The sequence below is a fragment of the Cryptomeria japonica genome, chromosome 4, assembly GCF_030272615.1.
Source record: "Cryptomeria japonica chromosome 4, Sugi_1.0, whole genome shotgun sequence".
Lineage (NCBI taxonomy): Eukaryota > Viridiplantae > Streptophyta > Pinopsida > Cupressales > Cupressaceae > Cryptomeria > Cryptomeria japonica.
Genome location: NC_081408.1, coordinates 141302141 through 141315177, shown reverse-complemented (window position 1 = coordinate 141315177; position 13037 = coordinate 141302141).

Here is a 13037-nt window from a genome sequence, read left to right as displayed (position 1 = left end):
AGAACTTCCCTCGGAATTGAATGTTTTACATTTAATTAAGTATAATTAAGTCTATAAAGCTCTATTTCAGGCAGAAGTTGAAAATGATTAAACAAACTTTGAAAAAAGTTTGGAAAAGTGACTCAAGTGTGGTGATGTGCTTGAAAAATGGCAAAATTCATGGGACCCATGAGAATTGACAACTATACCATCGTCTATTGGATGAGCACAAATCAGCAGTTTAGGATGGATTTCGGTCTGAATGTGGGAAGTAAACACATTTGTGAGAACTTCACCCGAAATTGAACGTTTTACATTTAATCAAATATAATTAAGTATATAAAGCTCTATTTTCAGCAATTTCAAGCTATTTTCAAACCATAAAAAAATATATTGGCACCTTAGCAGTCCCTGTCAAATCATAAAAACACGTGGCACACAGTTGTCAACCCTCTGCCTGAAAGTCTTCCCATTAGAAAATCTTGAAACTTAGCGACAAACATGAGAGCTAGCGACAACTATGGTGGCAAGCTAATATGTATGAGGAATTTTAAGGCTTGGATGCCGACTAATTCCTAAGGGACTACTTTCAAGGTTTCTCTTGAGTCAAGGTTGATTAGACAAGCAAGGATGATGGTTTCAGAGGCATTAAAGGATTAGATAGCTTCTAAGATAGAGATGGGAGATCATGGATTTCTCTGAGAAATTAGAGGTTGCTTGTTGTCAGGGATTCTGAAGCAGAATTTTTACAATCAAGGATCAAAACAAAATCGTTCACATAAGATGAGCGTTAGCAAGATGTAGTGGATTTGATAGGCATGACTTCTAGAGTCTAGAGTCACTTTGAAAAGCACAAAAATGATGATTTTTCAAATGAATAAGTATCACCAGATGAAGTGTTAAAAAGTTATAAATACAATGGAGTGGTGACTTAATTGCTAGAAGAGAAAAGGAACCCTTTTCATTTTATGAAAGTAGTTTTTTCCTCAAAAAGGAAGATGATGTTTGAGCAAGATCCTGCATGGAGTTGTTGTGTTATCTATGATACCAGATGGGTGTTTTTTTGTATTTTTTTCTCCTGTGTGAGTTTGTTTATTGTTAGAGGGGTTGTGAAAGTGAGAAGGATTGCCAGAGGGGGTGTGAAAGCCTTTTCTTATCAAGAAAGGCCACGCATGGAACATGTTCTGCTCCTACTCTACCACTTGATGGAAAGGGGTTTGAAGAGTGAGCCCACAGAGGAATGAAAGAAAGATTTGTTTGGGTGGGCAGTGGCAGCCAGTCATCTTTGTGATGACATGGAAGTTGTGACCCCTCCTTAGCATATTATGTTTACCCTAAAGCTCCTCTTTCCACTTCCTCTTATCCTGGGTATGAAGGTTCAAGTTCCTCTTTCCATTGAAGGATGAAGCTCCTCCTCTATTTTAGGGGTGACTTTACTTCTTGTAGGGACCCAGTATCCCTTTTGAGACAGGAAATGATATGTTGGACAAAACGTAACATCTCACACTCCATCTAGAGGCATCGGGGTGATAATGGCATGGCTCAAGCAGTTTTTCTTCTACCAATTTTTAGTTGAAAATTTTGATTCATTGCTAGTGCATGGATAAAGAATATTTTTGTAATAGAATTGCATATGGCCTTTTAGGCCTAATTGCTGAGAGTAAATGTTGTATCGACATGTGTCTCTTGGCTTGAAGCTTTTTTCTCCCTTTTCTTCTATAAAAAGGGAAATAAAGGCCATTAGAAGGGTTCCTTTTGGGGGGGTCTCTTGAGGGTTCTGAAATTCTAGTGCCTTTGGGGTTCCTTTTCTGGTTCTAGTAGTGTGTCTACGTAAAGAGAGCAAGTTGTATAGTCATTTACAAAGCAAATGAAAAGAATTTAGTGTCAAGCTTTGTGCAGGTTCTTGAAGGAGTTATATGTAAATTTATTTTGTGACAAAAGAACTAATTTTATTCAATAGAAATTAAATTCTGATCTATTTCTCTCCCATGTATAATTCTATCATTTTTCAAATGAACAAAATCAAGAGTTTTTTCATTTGTTGCATTGTTATGGTGTATGTAATTTTTCATTTAATGCTTCCTATTATACCCAGGAATGAAGAATTTTTGTTAGTCTCGAATCATATTAATGATACACCACATTGTAACTGGTGGGCAGATTACTTAAGGGAAGAGGATTTTGAGGTCCCAGAAAACTTGTTGAACATACCAATGGATAAGAATCAAGATATAATAAATCTTGAATGTTCAGAGAGGAATATATATATATATATATATATATATATATCTTATAATCTTTCTTTATAATAGAAGAAAAATAATACATTAATCAACTTTGATATGATAATCGACAACTTACCCTCTTTTTTAGTCCCTTTGGTGGGCTTTTTTTTTCCAGCAATAACTCGAGTGACTCGAGTGTGGTGACATGCCCGAAAAATAGCAAAAGTCATGGGACCCACGACAACTGAAAATAGATACCATCGTCTGTTGGATGAGCACAAATCAATGGCTTAGGGTGGATTTCAGCCCGAATGTGGGAAGTAAAGGGTTAGTGTAGGATCATGGGGGGCCAAAAAGTGGTGATGTGAAAAAAATAGCCTTCTCCACTTGCCTAAAAACAAGAAAATCCATGTTGACTTTTTGCTTGGCCTCGATGTCAGTACACCTTGGCATGGTAATTACCCATGCAAATCGGATATATCAAATATCTATTTTTTATTTGTAATTTTAAATAAAAAATTATATTATATAATATATAATGTAATATTATATTACATATTATATAATATATAATATATTATTATATTATATAATATAATATTATATTATGTAATATAATGTCATTTTAAAATATTATCCAATTTTCTGAGACAAATATATTTTGACTGTGACAGCCCGTGAGTCATTTTTAACCCTGAGTGATTTTATAAAAATTTGATATTCGATTGTATTCGATATCTGGTATTTTGGCCAAAAATTGCTAAAAAATAGATTGAAAGGTAATATTTTTATTGTTTCCAACCATTTTCATTCAATTTTGTATTTTTGTTAATGTTTATTTGATTTTTCATTGAAAATATGGTTTTTTCATGAAAACTAGGTTTTTTTAAATCAAATACAAAATTGTTTAAATTTGTTAACTAAATTTAGTTGTTTACATTCAATTTGGTAAAAAATGGGGGATAACAATGAAAACATTTATGAACCACAATTGCAACAACCAAACCCTCCTTTGCCAAACCCCCCCTCAATTTAGGATTTGGTTGCACAAAATTTGAATGAATTGAGGGGGATTGCAGATGTATATTGTAGGATCCCTCGGCTAAACCCAATGTTTGTTCCTCTCATGTTGATCATAAAGAGTATGTAAACCATGACTGAGGAGCACAATGCCACCCTTTTGTGGAGAGATTCTATGAGGGAAAAATATGCGGATGGCTTGTTGTATAAGGATATCAAGGATCTCAAGATATTGAAAGCCGATATCGCCTCATTGTTTGTGAATCCTCACACTGGTCAACCCGTAGACCCAAAAAAAAAAGGACTTTCTATTAAATGTTGCACAAATGATGGTATTATGAAAAACTTTTGGGATCATTGGTGGATGGTTTTCGACAAACCACCCAAAAAAAATATTGATGTCCCCTTCTATTTCATAAAAAAATTGTATGTTGAGTTTGTTTTACGCAAACATGTGAACTACTTTGACATCCAACCTTTCTAGGGTGTAGGTTTAGGTATGCCCCAGAATAGACCTGGGGAAGTTAGAGTAGTCCAGGGCCCATATGTCCCCCTCCTCCTGTTGATCCCCCACCTCCAGTGCAGCATCCAGATATCATTTGTGAGGTGGCTTCACAGACCATATCGACTATTCACTCTTTGAGTAGCCTTTTGGTTTCTCAGGCTGGGTCAGTAGCTCAGCCTACTTTTGATGGTAGCGGTGCATCTGGTGGCGCTGACACATCATCCTCGACTCCATACATATGCATGCCCCATAGTTGTGCCATGTGTAGGCATGTATGCTTGGGTCCAGTTGGACAACCCATTGATCCTCCTACGGACAATACAGATTATGAGGTGCATGAGATGCATGATGCACCAGATGTTATGACATAGACTAGAGGATACCCTGGGGAGTCCTCGCATGCTAGAGGCGAGGAGGAACCGTCATCATACATTGATGATGTAGTAGTAAGATTTGTATTTTCACATTTCATGTTATATTTTAAATGAATATTTATAATCTAGATAATATTAAGTACTAATTTTTATTTACATGGTCTATTTAACAGTTGATGACCGAGGAGGAGTTGAGATAGATTTAGGAGGACACCTTGTCGGCCATTTCATTTGGCCTTGATAGCTTGACTGTACATATATTATTACACCTAGTCGTTTGTATTTTATTGTACATACATGCTCATCATTTATACTGGTATTAATTAGATTATATAGTAACTTGCATGTATATCTTATTTTACTCTTGTAGGGCACAATAAGCACGAGTGCGAGGTAGTGTGATTTAGGATCTGGTAGTGCAGTTGGAGATAAGAGAAAGGTAATTGAATGTAAATATGATTGAATGAATAGTTTAAATAACTTATAGTGATTATACATGTCTAGACATAGATTGATAGTTTCATATACTTGTTGTGTATATGTATAGAGAATTCTTGGCTTCACATCCTTGATGACTACACCCAGTATACCTAAAGATGATGAAGAAGAAGAGATGCCTCGAGTAGATGTGTGTTTATTTTATTTTGTGCTTAGTAGATATAATTTGTTATTATCAGTGACAATTCTATGCTAACTTGTATCAATGTCATGCACTTGAACATATGTAGGTTGTGTATGAAAATATTGAAAACATACCTCATCTACCGAAGACATACATCAAGAGTCCTGCAAAGCCAAAGAGAAAATGTGAAAATGAGGTAAACATGAATAGTTCAATTATAGTTCATTTTTATGTTAACTTTTCGAATGTGAATTATTTAATATAACTAATATTAATTGTGGTTTGTTTTTCTTGTGCAAGATCCTTCAGAGCCGAGCAGTGCGGCGAAGAGGATCGATTTTGATGATCCATCAATAAGTTAGGATGTTAAAGATATTTTTGGGATGCTTAAATGTCTATTTAGCATGTATATTTTGTATATGGACATACATTCACATATTTAGACATACATTTTGTTTCAGTTGGCGTTTATGCCATCTTTGTGTATGGACATACATTTGTAATCATTTAACATCTTTATATTTACAAAAGTTGATATTCGATCATATAAATTGTTGCTCATATGTGCGTGGTGTTATCATGGAAATCTTTAATCTTCATTCCAATAATTAACAATGGTTAATAATGGCTATTTAGTGAACAATACAATTCATTTCATTTCATTGTAAGTGTTGTTTGTATAATGAACAATACAATACAATTCATTTAGTGAACAATACAATTCATTTAATGAACAATACAATACAATTCATTTAATGAACAATACTTGATACATTTCATTATTACCCTATGTGTGGTCCTATTTTTCCCCCACCTCGACCAAACGCTCAGGGTTTTATTAGGGCAGCAATTTTTTGGTGGGCAAAAAAATTGTTAGTCTCATTCAATCAAATGTTGTCGCGTGGCCAATTTCTCGTTCATCTCATCATGATGACAAACCACCAGATTCAACATGTCTAGTTAGGTATTATTACCCTATGCATGGTCCTATTTTGCCCCCCCACTCAGTCAAACTCTCGGGGTCATACCCTACCGGCGTCGTCCCTTGAGCGCCCTAAGTGATAAAAATTGTCAAACTTTGATGGGCCCTAACTCGGAATCCGTGGCACCTGCAAACAATTCATTTGAACCTACGGAGCCATGAGAGGGGTCCCTACAAAATCCTATCTCATTTTTTCAATTTTCCCTAGGATTTTATTAGGGCAGCAATTTTTCGGTTGGCAAAAAAATCATCAGTCTCATTCAATCGAATGTTGTCATGTGGCCAATTTCTTGTTCAGCTCATCATAATGATGAATCGTCAGCTCTGACATGTACAGTTAGGCATTACTACCCTATGCATGGTTCTATTTTCCCCCCCACTCGGTTGAACGCTCGGGGTCATACCCTATTGACATCGTCCCTTGAGTGCCCTAAGTGCTAAAAATTGTCCAACTTTGACGGGCCCTAACAAGGAATCTATGGCACCTGCAAATGATCTATTTGAACCTACGGGGCCATGAGAGGGGTCCCTACAAAAGCCTATCTTAGTTTTTCAAGTTTCCCTACGGTTTTATTAGGGGAGGAATTTTTTGATTGGTAAAAAAATCGTCAGTCTCATTCAATCAAATGTTGTCGTGTGGCCAATTTGTCATTCAGCTCATCGCGATGACGAACCACTACCTCCCACATGTCAAGTTAGGCATTATCACCCTATGCATGCTCCTATTTTTCCTCCCGACTCAATTGAACGCTCGAGGTCATACCCTACCAACGTCATCCCTTGAGTGCCCTAAGTGCTAAAAATATAGATAAACAAGCATTACTGATGCAGAGGGATCTTCTTCTCTGTAACTCTCAAGGGTTAAATCACTCAAGGTGACACTCCAAAGTATCCTTCAACATGCTATGTGAATCCAACTCCCCATTCCAACTCCTAGTGATCATGATTGATCATCTCATCATTTTCTTAAGACTACACTCTCAAGGTTTTGGTGACCTACTCACACCTTTGGACCCTGCTCTAGGATCAACACTTGACTCTTAAGCCTCTCCATACCCTAACACCAAGGTATAATCTTCCACATTGCATTTGAAAGTCTTAAAAACCCAAACAAACTCCAAACTAGGTTCACATGACAAAAGACTTACTACTGTCCTATCACCGATTACTTGACAATCAACAATCACCCCCTCAAGATGAGCACTAAAACAATGATATACACCACTCCCAACACTCAAGGAATTTACAAAAACATCTAAGGTCTATTCACAATCCATATCATCATCAAAACCAACTGGACTTGGCAATAATCCTCCTTGTCTAATACTGTCCTTATTGTGACAGTCTGTTGCTATCTCTAGGAAAACCATCAGATTAAGCCCTCCTTTGGGAACTCCACTTGCACCAACACTTGGAGAGGTATTAGACACACCATAAAACACTCCCCTAAGCCCTCCTAGCCTTAACATGCTTTTCTATAACAAACAAAGCCTCCACCAATTGACTATAATAGGCAATCTGCCCCTGTGACAACAACAGTCATAAAAACCTTATGCAGCACATGCCAAACCTTTGCATGAAACCTTGCACACACCATGGAAAGGTAGTATAAATTATTTCCCTCATCCTTTCCCAAAATGAGGTTTGGTTAATCAACAAAACACAATATATCACATTTATAAGGTCATGAGTTACCCTAGTTCAAGGTTTTAGCAGATTTTAGTAAAATGCAAAGAACTCTTGCTAAATGTAATAAAAATGAATTCCACCACTTCCAAAGAAAGGTTAAATCATTCCTCTATCATTCCAAAAAAAGAATATTTCAAAATACAAACATCTAATGCATCAAAATTAACAAAAGATCTGACTATCCACGTTGAAAACTCAAAAAATGCACATGAAAATATGGTTTTATTGCTCAAATTTCAAAATTCATGTACATTCACCATGTTTGCATCATTTACCACCATTTTATAATGTATTTGGGCCTCCAAGACCAAAATCCACTTTGTAACTACCCATAACTACCTCTTTTTGCAAAGTTGCGACAAAAGTTGCTCAAAAGTTGCTCAAAAGTTGTCAAGATTGACAATTTCATTTGTCAACTTGATACTTTGGAAACTAATCATCCTACCCAACCCAAATAGTCCTTAAATTAACCTTTTAAACATTATTACATGATTTTGTTCCTCACAAAACTATTCTACCCTTCAAAACCCAATTTTAGCCCTTTCTAGGCCTAATTGCCAATTTTGACAATTTTACACTTTTTGACCTTTCCATTACATTTCATTGAATTTATTGGCTCTAATGGCCATGATTAAATTTTTTTAAGACCTTAAAGGACTTAATTTCTTCATTTATTCTCCATGAGGGTCTATCAGTGACCCTAGTCGGTCAATTGCAATATCTTTCTCATGCAAGAACTCAAAAAAATTCTCGAAAGAATGTTGCACATACTCGGAGGAGTGTGATCTATCATCACTCATATAAAATGATACTCCCTGATTATCTTCCTGTCCTATTTTGTACTATCAAGAGCATTTCTATATGTAATGTGAACAAAAATAGCAATCTCGACTGAATTGTAGTACTGAGACTATACCTCATTCTGTGGTTGCAATGTATAGTTCTCTGCAAAATCAACCATTGATACAATAGTGCCAATCGGGAAAGAGTTCTTACACATCCTGAACTGTTGATCCAACCACTGAGACCTATGGGTGTGCCTTGCATACTTGTAGAAAATATTTTCCTTAAAATCCAAAATAAAATCAACAATACTCACTTCTCTTGAGACTAATTCACATCTAGAACCTTCACCTCCACCCTTCAAAATATATTTCACTGTCTCATATCTTGTTTTCTCAACATAATTCTTTCCAAACTCATGTTCACCACCCTCATGAAAACATGAAACAAACTTTGACAACCCACCACATTCTGAGCACTTCTCATTCAAACAATCATTTCTATAGAAATAGCAACCATCCTCTCTAGGGCATAAAAATAGATCTTGCAAGTCTCTTGATGATCTCGGAAATAGCATTGCACCACACTCTTGCAACATCTCATTAGTATGCATCGTAGAATGAATATGACATAAAATTTGATGGTACATTGAAAAATGCACATAGTACTTGCAATAACAAGTATTACGAATCTTAAGAGGAACACAATAAAATGGTTTCAAAGATTCAAAGGCCCTTTGTGATATTTGCAAAGTTGGATGTACTTCACAAAAAAAATTGTACAACATTGTTTGGCTTGATTCCAAGAAATGTTTGGGATGTGGTGTGCAGTCTTAGTTGCTGATTCTTAATTTCAAAATGTCCTTTACATTGGGTGACACTCTAGAATTAGAGTGCCAAAATTGTTGAATCTCCTCCTTCACATTGTCAGTCAACTTTCTATCAACACGTGGAAGCCTCCCACCAAAAGCCCGTGTATCTTGTTGAAGTGGATCATCAAGTCTTTGTCTTTGTGCAAGTGCTCTATCTAAAGTTTTACGGTTTATGTTAAAATCAACACAAGTTTGTCTCACTTGACGAGCCTTCCTCAATTGATGGCTTACTAAGGAGGTTTTAATCACTCTTCAAGCGACTCTCTTATCTCTTTCTTTGGTATTCTTTCCAATATAATTGAGAGTGTCAAATAGATTTTTTGCAATAATAGAATTTCTCTCCATCTTCTTGTTCATATGAATCTTCAATTTGTTTAGCAATGGTCTCATCTTTATCATCTTTAGCAATTGAACAAAGAGTTGGCATTGCTCGGTCAATGTCTTATTGCAAAAATTTTGGTTGAAAAGTTGTATAGCCCACAACCGAACGGTTCTTGTTGACCTCTTGCCTTCAAGATTCACAATAGTGTTCTCATCGATTTCAAATAACCATTTTGGGGTTCTTGAAGGTCTTGGATTTGGAATTTGTCTTTCATCCATGAGAGGGTATTCATTTCTAAAGTAATTAGGTGTTACATATGGTTCACTTGGTTGAAAAATTCCACCTTCAATGTCAAAGTTTTCCACATTTTCACCTCCTATGTCAAAATTTTCCACATGTTGAGCATTTTCATTATCACTTTCAACATTTTCAACATTTTCAAAATTTTCACTTTCAAAATCTACATTTTCATTTTCAATAAATTGTGACACATTTTCAAATTCAATTTCCTCTTCACTTGAAGTAACATTAGCAATATTTAACATACCTTGTTTTCTCCTCTTATGACATTCTCTATATCTTTCTCTATACACTTCAATTTGGTCATTTGAACGTTTTATTTTACGTTTAGACTTCTCACAACTACTACTCCCAATTTACCTCCACACAGATGCTCTTAAATGACTGACAATGTAAGATTTGACTTTAAGAATCTCCCAAAGCACAAATTTGTCTTAACCTATCTAATAACCCATGATCGTCGACATAAAACAAAATATGTAGACTGTGGGCCATTGCAATCCACAAAATGGCACACAAGGCTCTTTTTTATTTGCAAAAATCAGTTATCGAATATCCGATTTTAATGTATAAATTTGTGGTCCCAAATTTGTTTCCTGTTGCTGCCTTTTCTACTGTTGCCACATTAATGGCAATGGCAGAAATCGGATATCCGATTAAATCCAATATCCGATTTTATTAGTCACATTTTAGACACAGAGAGAGAGAGAGAGAGAGAGAGAGAGAGAGAGAGAGATTAGGGGAGAGGGAGAGGGGGAGAGAGAGAGAGAGATAGAGAGATAGAGAGAGATTGTTAGGATTCCCAAAGATACTGAGAGAGGGGGGTGAATCAGTATCTAACCGGTTTGATATTTTTCTTAACTTAAAACATGTAAAGTATATCAGTACTATATGCCGGTAAACAAAAAGTAATGCAATAAATAGAGATAATATCAACAAAATGAAAAGCACACCATAACACAATAGTTTAACGAGGAAACCTGGTGTGGGAAAAACCTCAATGGGATTTGTGATCCACAATATTCACTTACTGGCCAATAAGAGAATATTACTGCTACAGTAGGGGCCTGCACATGCAGGAAGGCCAAGTGCCTAGAGCTCACTGCTCCATTACAAAATGGGAAGTCTCACTGACTTACAAAATGGATTATGCAAATCCAATGTCTTGTACTATTTAAAAATAGCATCTACTATGCTTGATCCAGTACCAGTTTTAGCTCTGCTTCATACATAAACCTTTAACCTATAATTCACATACTAGGTCTGCCTTATTTCACCTATCTACTTCCTTACAAAATGTTCTATAATGATCTCATTTATATATGAGTCATTTTACAACTTGCCAAGTCGACTTACAATGATTTTATAATTAATTACAAAATATATTATAAACAAAATTCCTATCGGCCTGGGTGCCGATATACTTCCTTTCACTTCCGGTGTTCTATGTGCCGGTGTAGAGTTTATCGTTGTTGGTGTCGGTAAATTGTCTTGCCGGTGTCATAGGATTGCAAGGTTGCAATCAATGACAAAACCTTCAATCACCTAAAATATCTCATTGGAGTGTGCATTTGCCAGCAATCTCCCCCTTTGGCATTGATGGCAACACTCATGAGAAAAATCCAAAAAGTGTCATCCAGAAAGAATCTGCCAGAATTGTCTTACCAAAAATTGTGTACCAAAAAAATAAGTGCTCCACCTGAGCTGATGATCCATTTGCTGGTTATTTTTCTCATTACCACTACTCCCCCTTTGGCATCAATGACAAAGGTTGTCAAAGTGTCAATTGAGGATGGTTTCCAGCTTCATCCTTGTAACCGGTTGGTTACATTCTGAAAAAGGTCTGCCAATACCAGATTCAAGCTCTCAGTGAACCATTTGCTATCTTCTAATGCGCCTTATGTCCTCTGAATTATACCTGTGAGGTGTTGCATTTGTTGTACCGGTGTTTTCTTTCCTTGAATTAAAGCCTCAGATATTTCTTTTCTTAAGGAGGCGAGGTAGTCCAAGTTTGGACTAAGTCTCCATTTTAGATATTTTGCCTTTCCTTGTATTCTTTCCTTTTCTCTTTCCAACTTCAGAAGTTCCTCCTCAAAACTTGTTATTTTCTGCTCAAAAACTGATAATGGTTTAGATGAAGTAATGAAATTATCAGCTAGTTTATTTATTTCTTTTTGTGCCTTGCTGATCGTCTTGTCTGTATCTACTATCAAGAAGTTTGTTTTGCATGTATCTATGTACAAAGTTTTAAACTCTTTTAATGTATTACATAGTTCCGGTAAAAGAGTGTCAAATTGTCTCATGCACTTCTTTATTTCCTCTTCAAATAATTTGTGTTTTTCCTTCTCTAGTTTCTCCTTGAATGCTTCCTCATTTATTTGTTCAACTGTCACAGTGTTGTCAGTAATATACTTAGACAATGTGTCAAGTTGATTCAAAGAATCTTTATTATTCACATTACATTTGTGTGCTATCATTTTCAAAATTGGAATTCTGTCATCAATTGCTTTGTATACTTGTGAACTACACTCTATAATTTTCTTGATAGAATCCAAAAGAACTTCTATCATATTTGTTGGTTTGAATTCTACATTGGAAGAACCAACATCTGTATTCCACCGGTGGGAGCAATTTCTTTGCTTGTGGTGACCTTTGGTAGGTCAGTTTGTGTTTGCATTTCTTTAAGCAAGGGTTTGGATTGCTCAACTGTTGTCGGTGGCACTATCTTTGCATGAACCTATTGCTGTGAGGGAGCCTGTTTCTTAGTGTTGTCACCTACTGATTTACCTTTTGTGCTATCTGTTGCCGGTGGCTCATTTGCCACATCTATTTTCCCTGTTGAATCCTTATCTACCACAATATTGACTTTTTGAGTGTCAATTTCATTGTATATAACACCTCAGAATTAGGATTTGTGTCCTCATGTGGTATGTCCATACTATCACTAGTCAATTGATTGTCAGTAGTAACTACCAGTGGAGTATCTAGAGGCAGTGGGGATAAGTTATCTATTATTTTTATGCTGGGTGGTCCACCAACCTTACCTTTTCCCTTATCCTTTTGATATAACAAGATGGGTTTAGGGCTTCGATACTCTTCCTTCTTTTCCTTCTCTACAAGGAATATTTCCCATGCATTAGTTGTTTCTTCTGGTACCTCATTCACTCTCCCTGCCATTAGTGCTACATGTCGGTGAGCAGTTGAAAATACTGACCAGTTAGCCTCTGAGATCAACTTATCTATCTCATCGGGTGAGTTGACAAGATGTACAACAAGTGATTTTTCAATTTTTATTTTCTTATCAAGTTCAATAATAGCTACTCTCCTAGCTTCAAGTCTGTTGTAGAGTTCTGTCGGTACTTCAT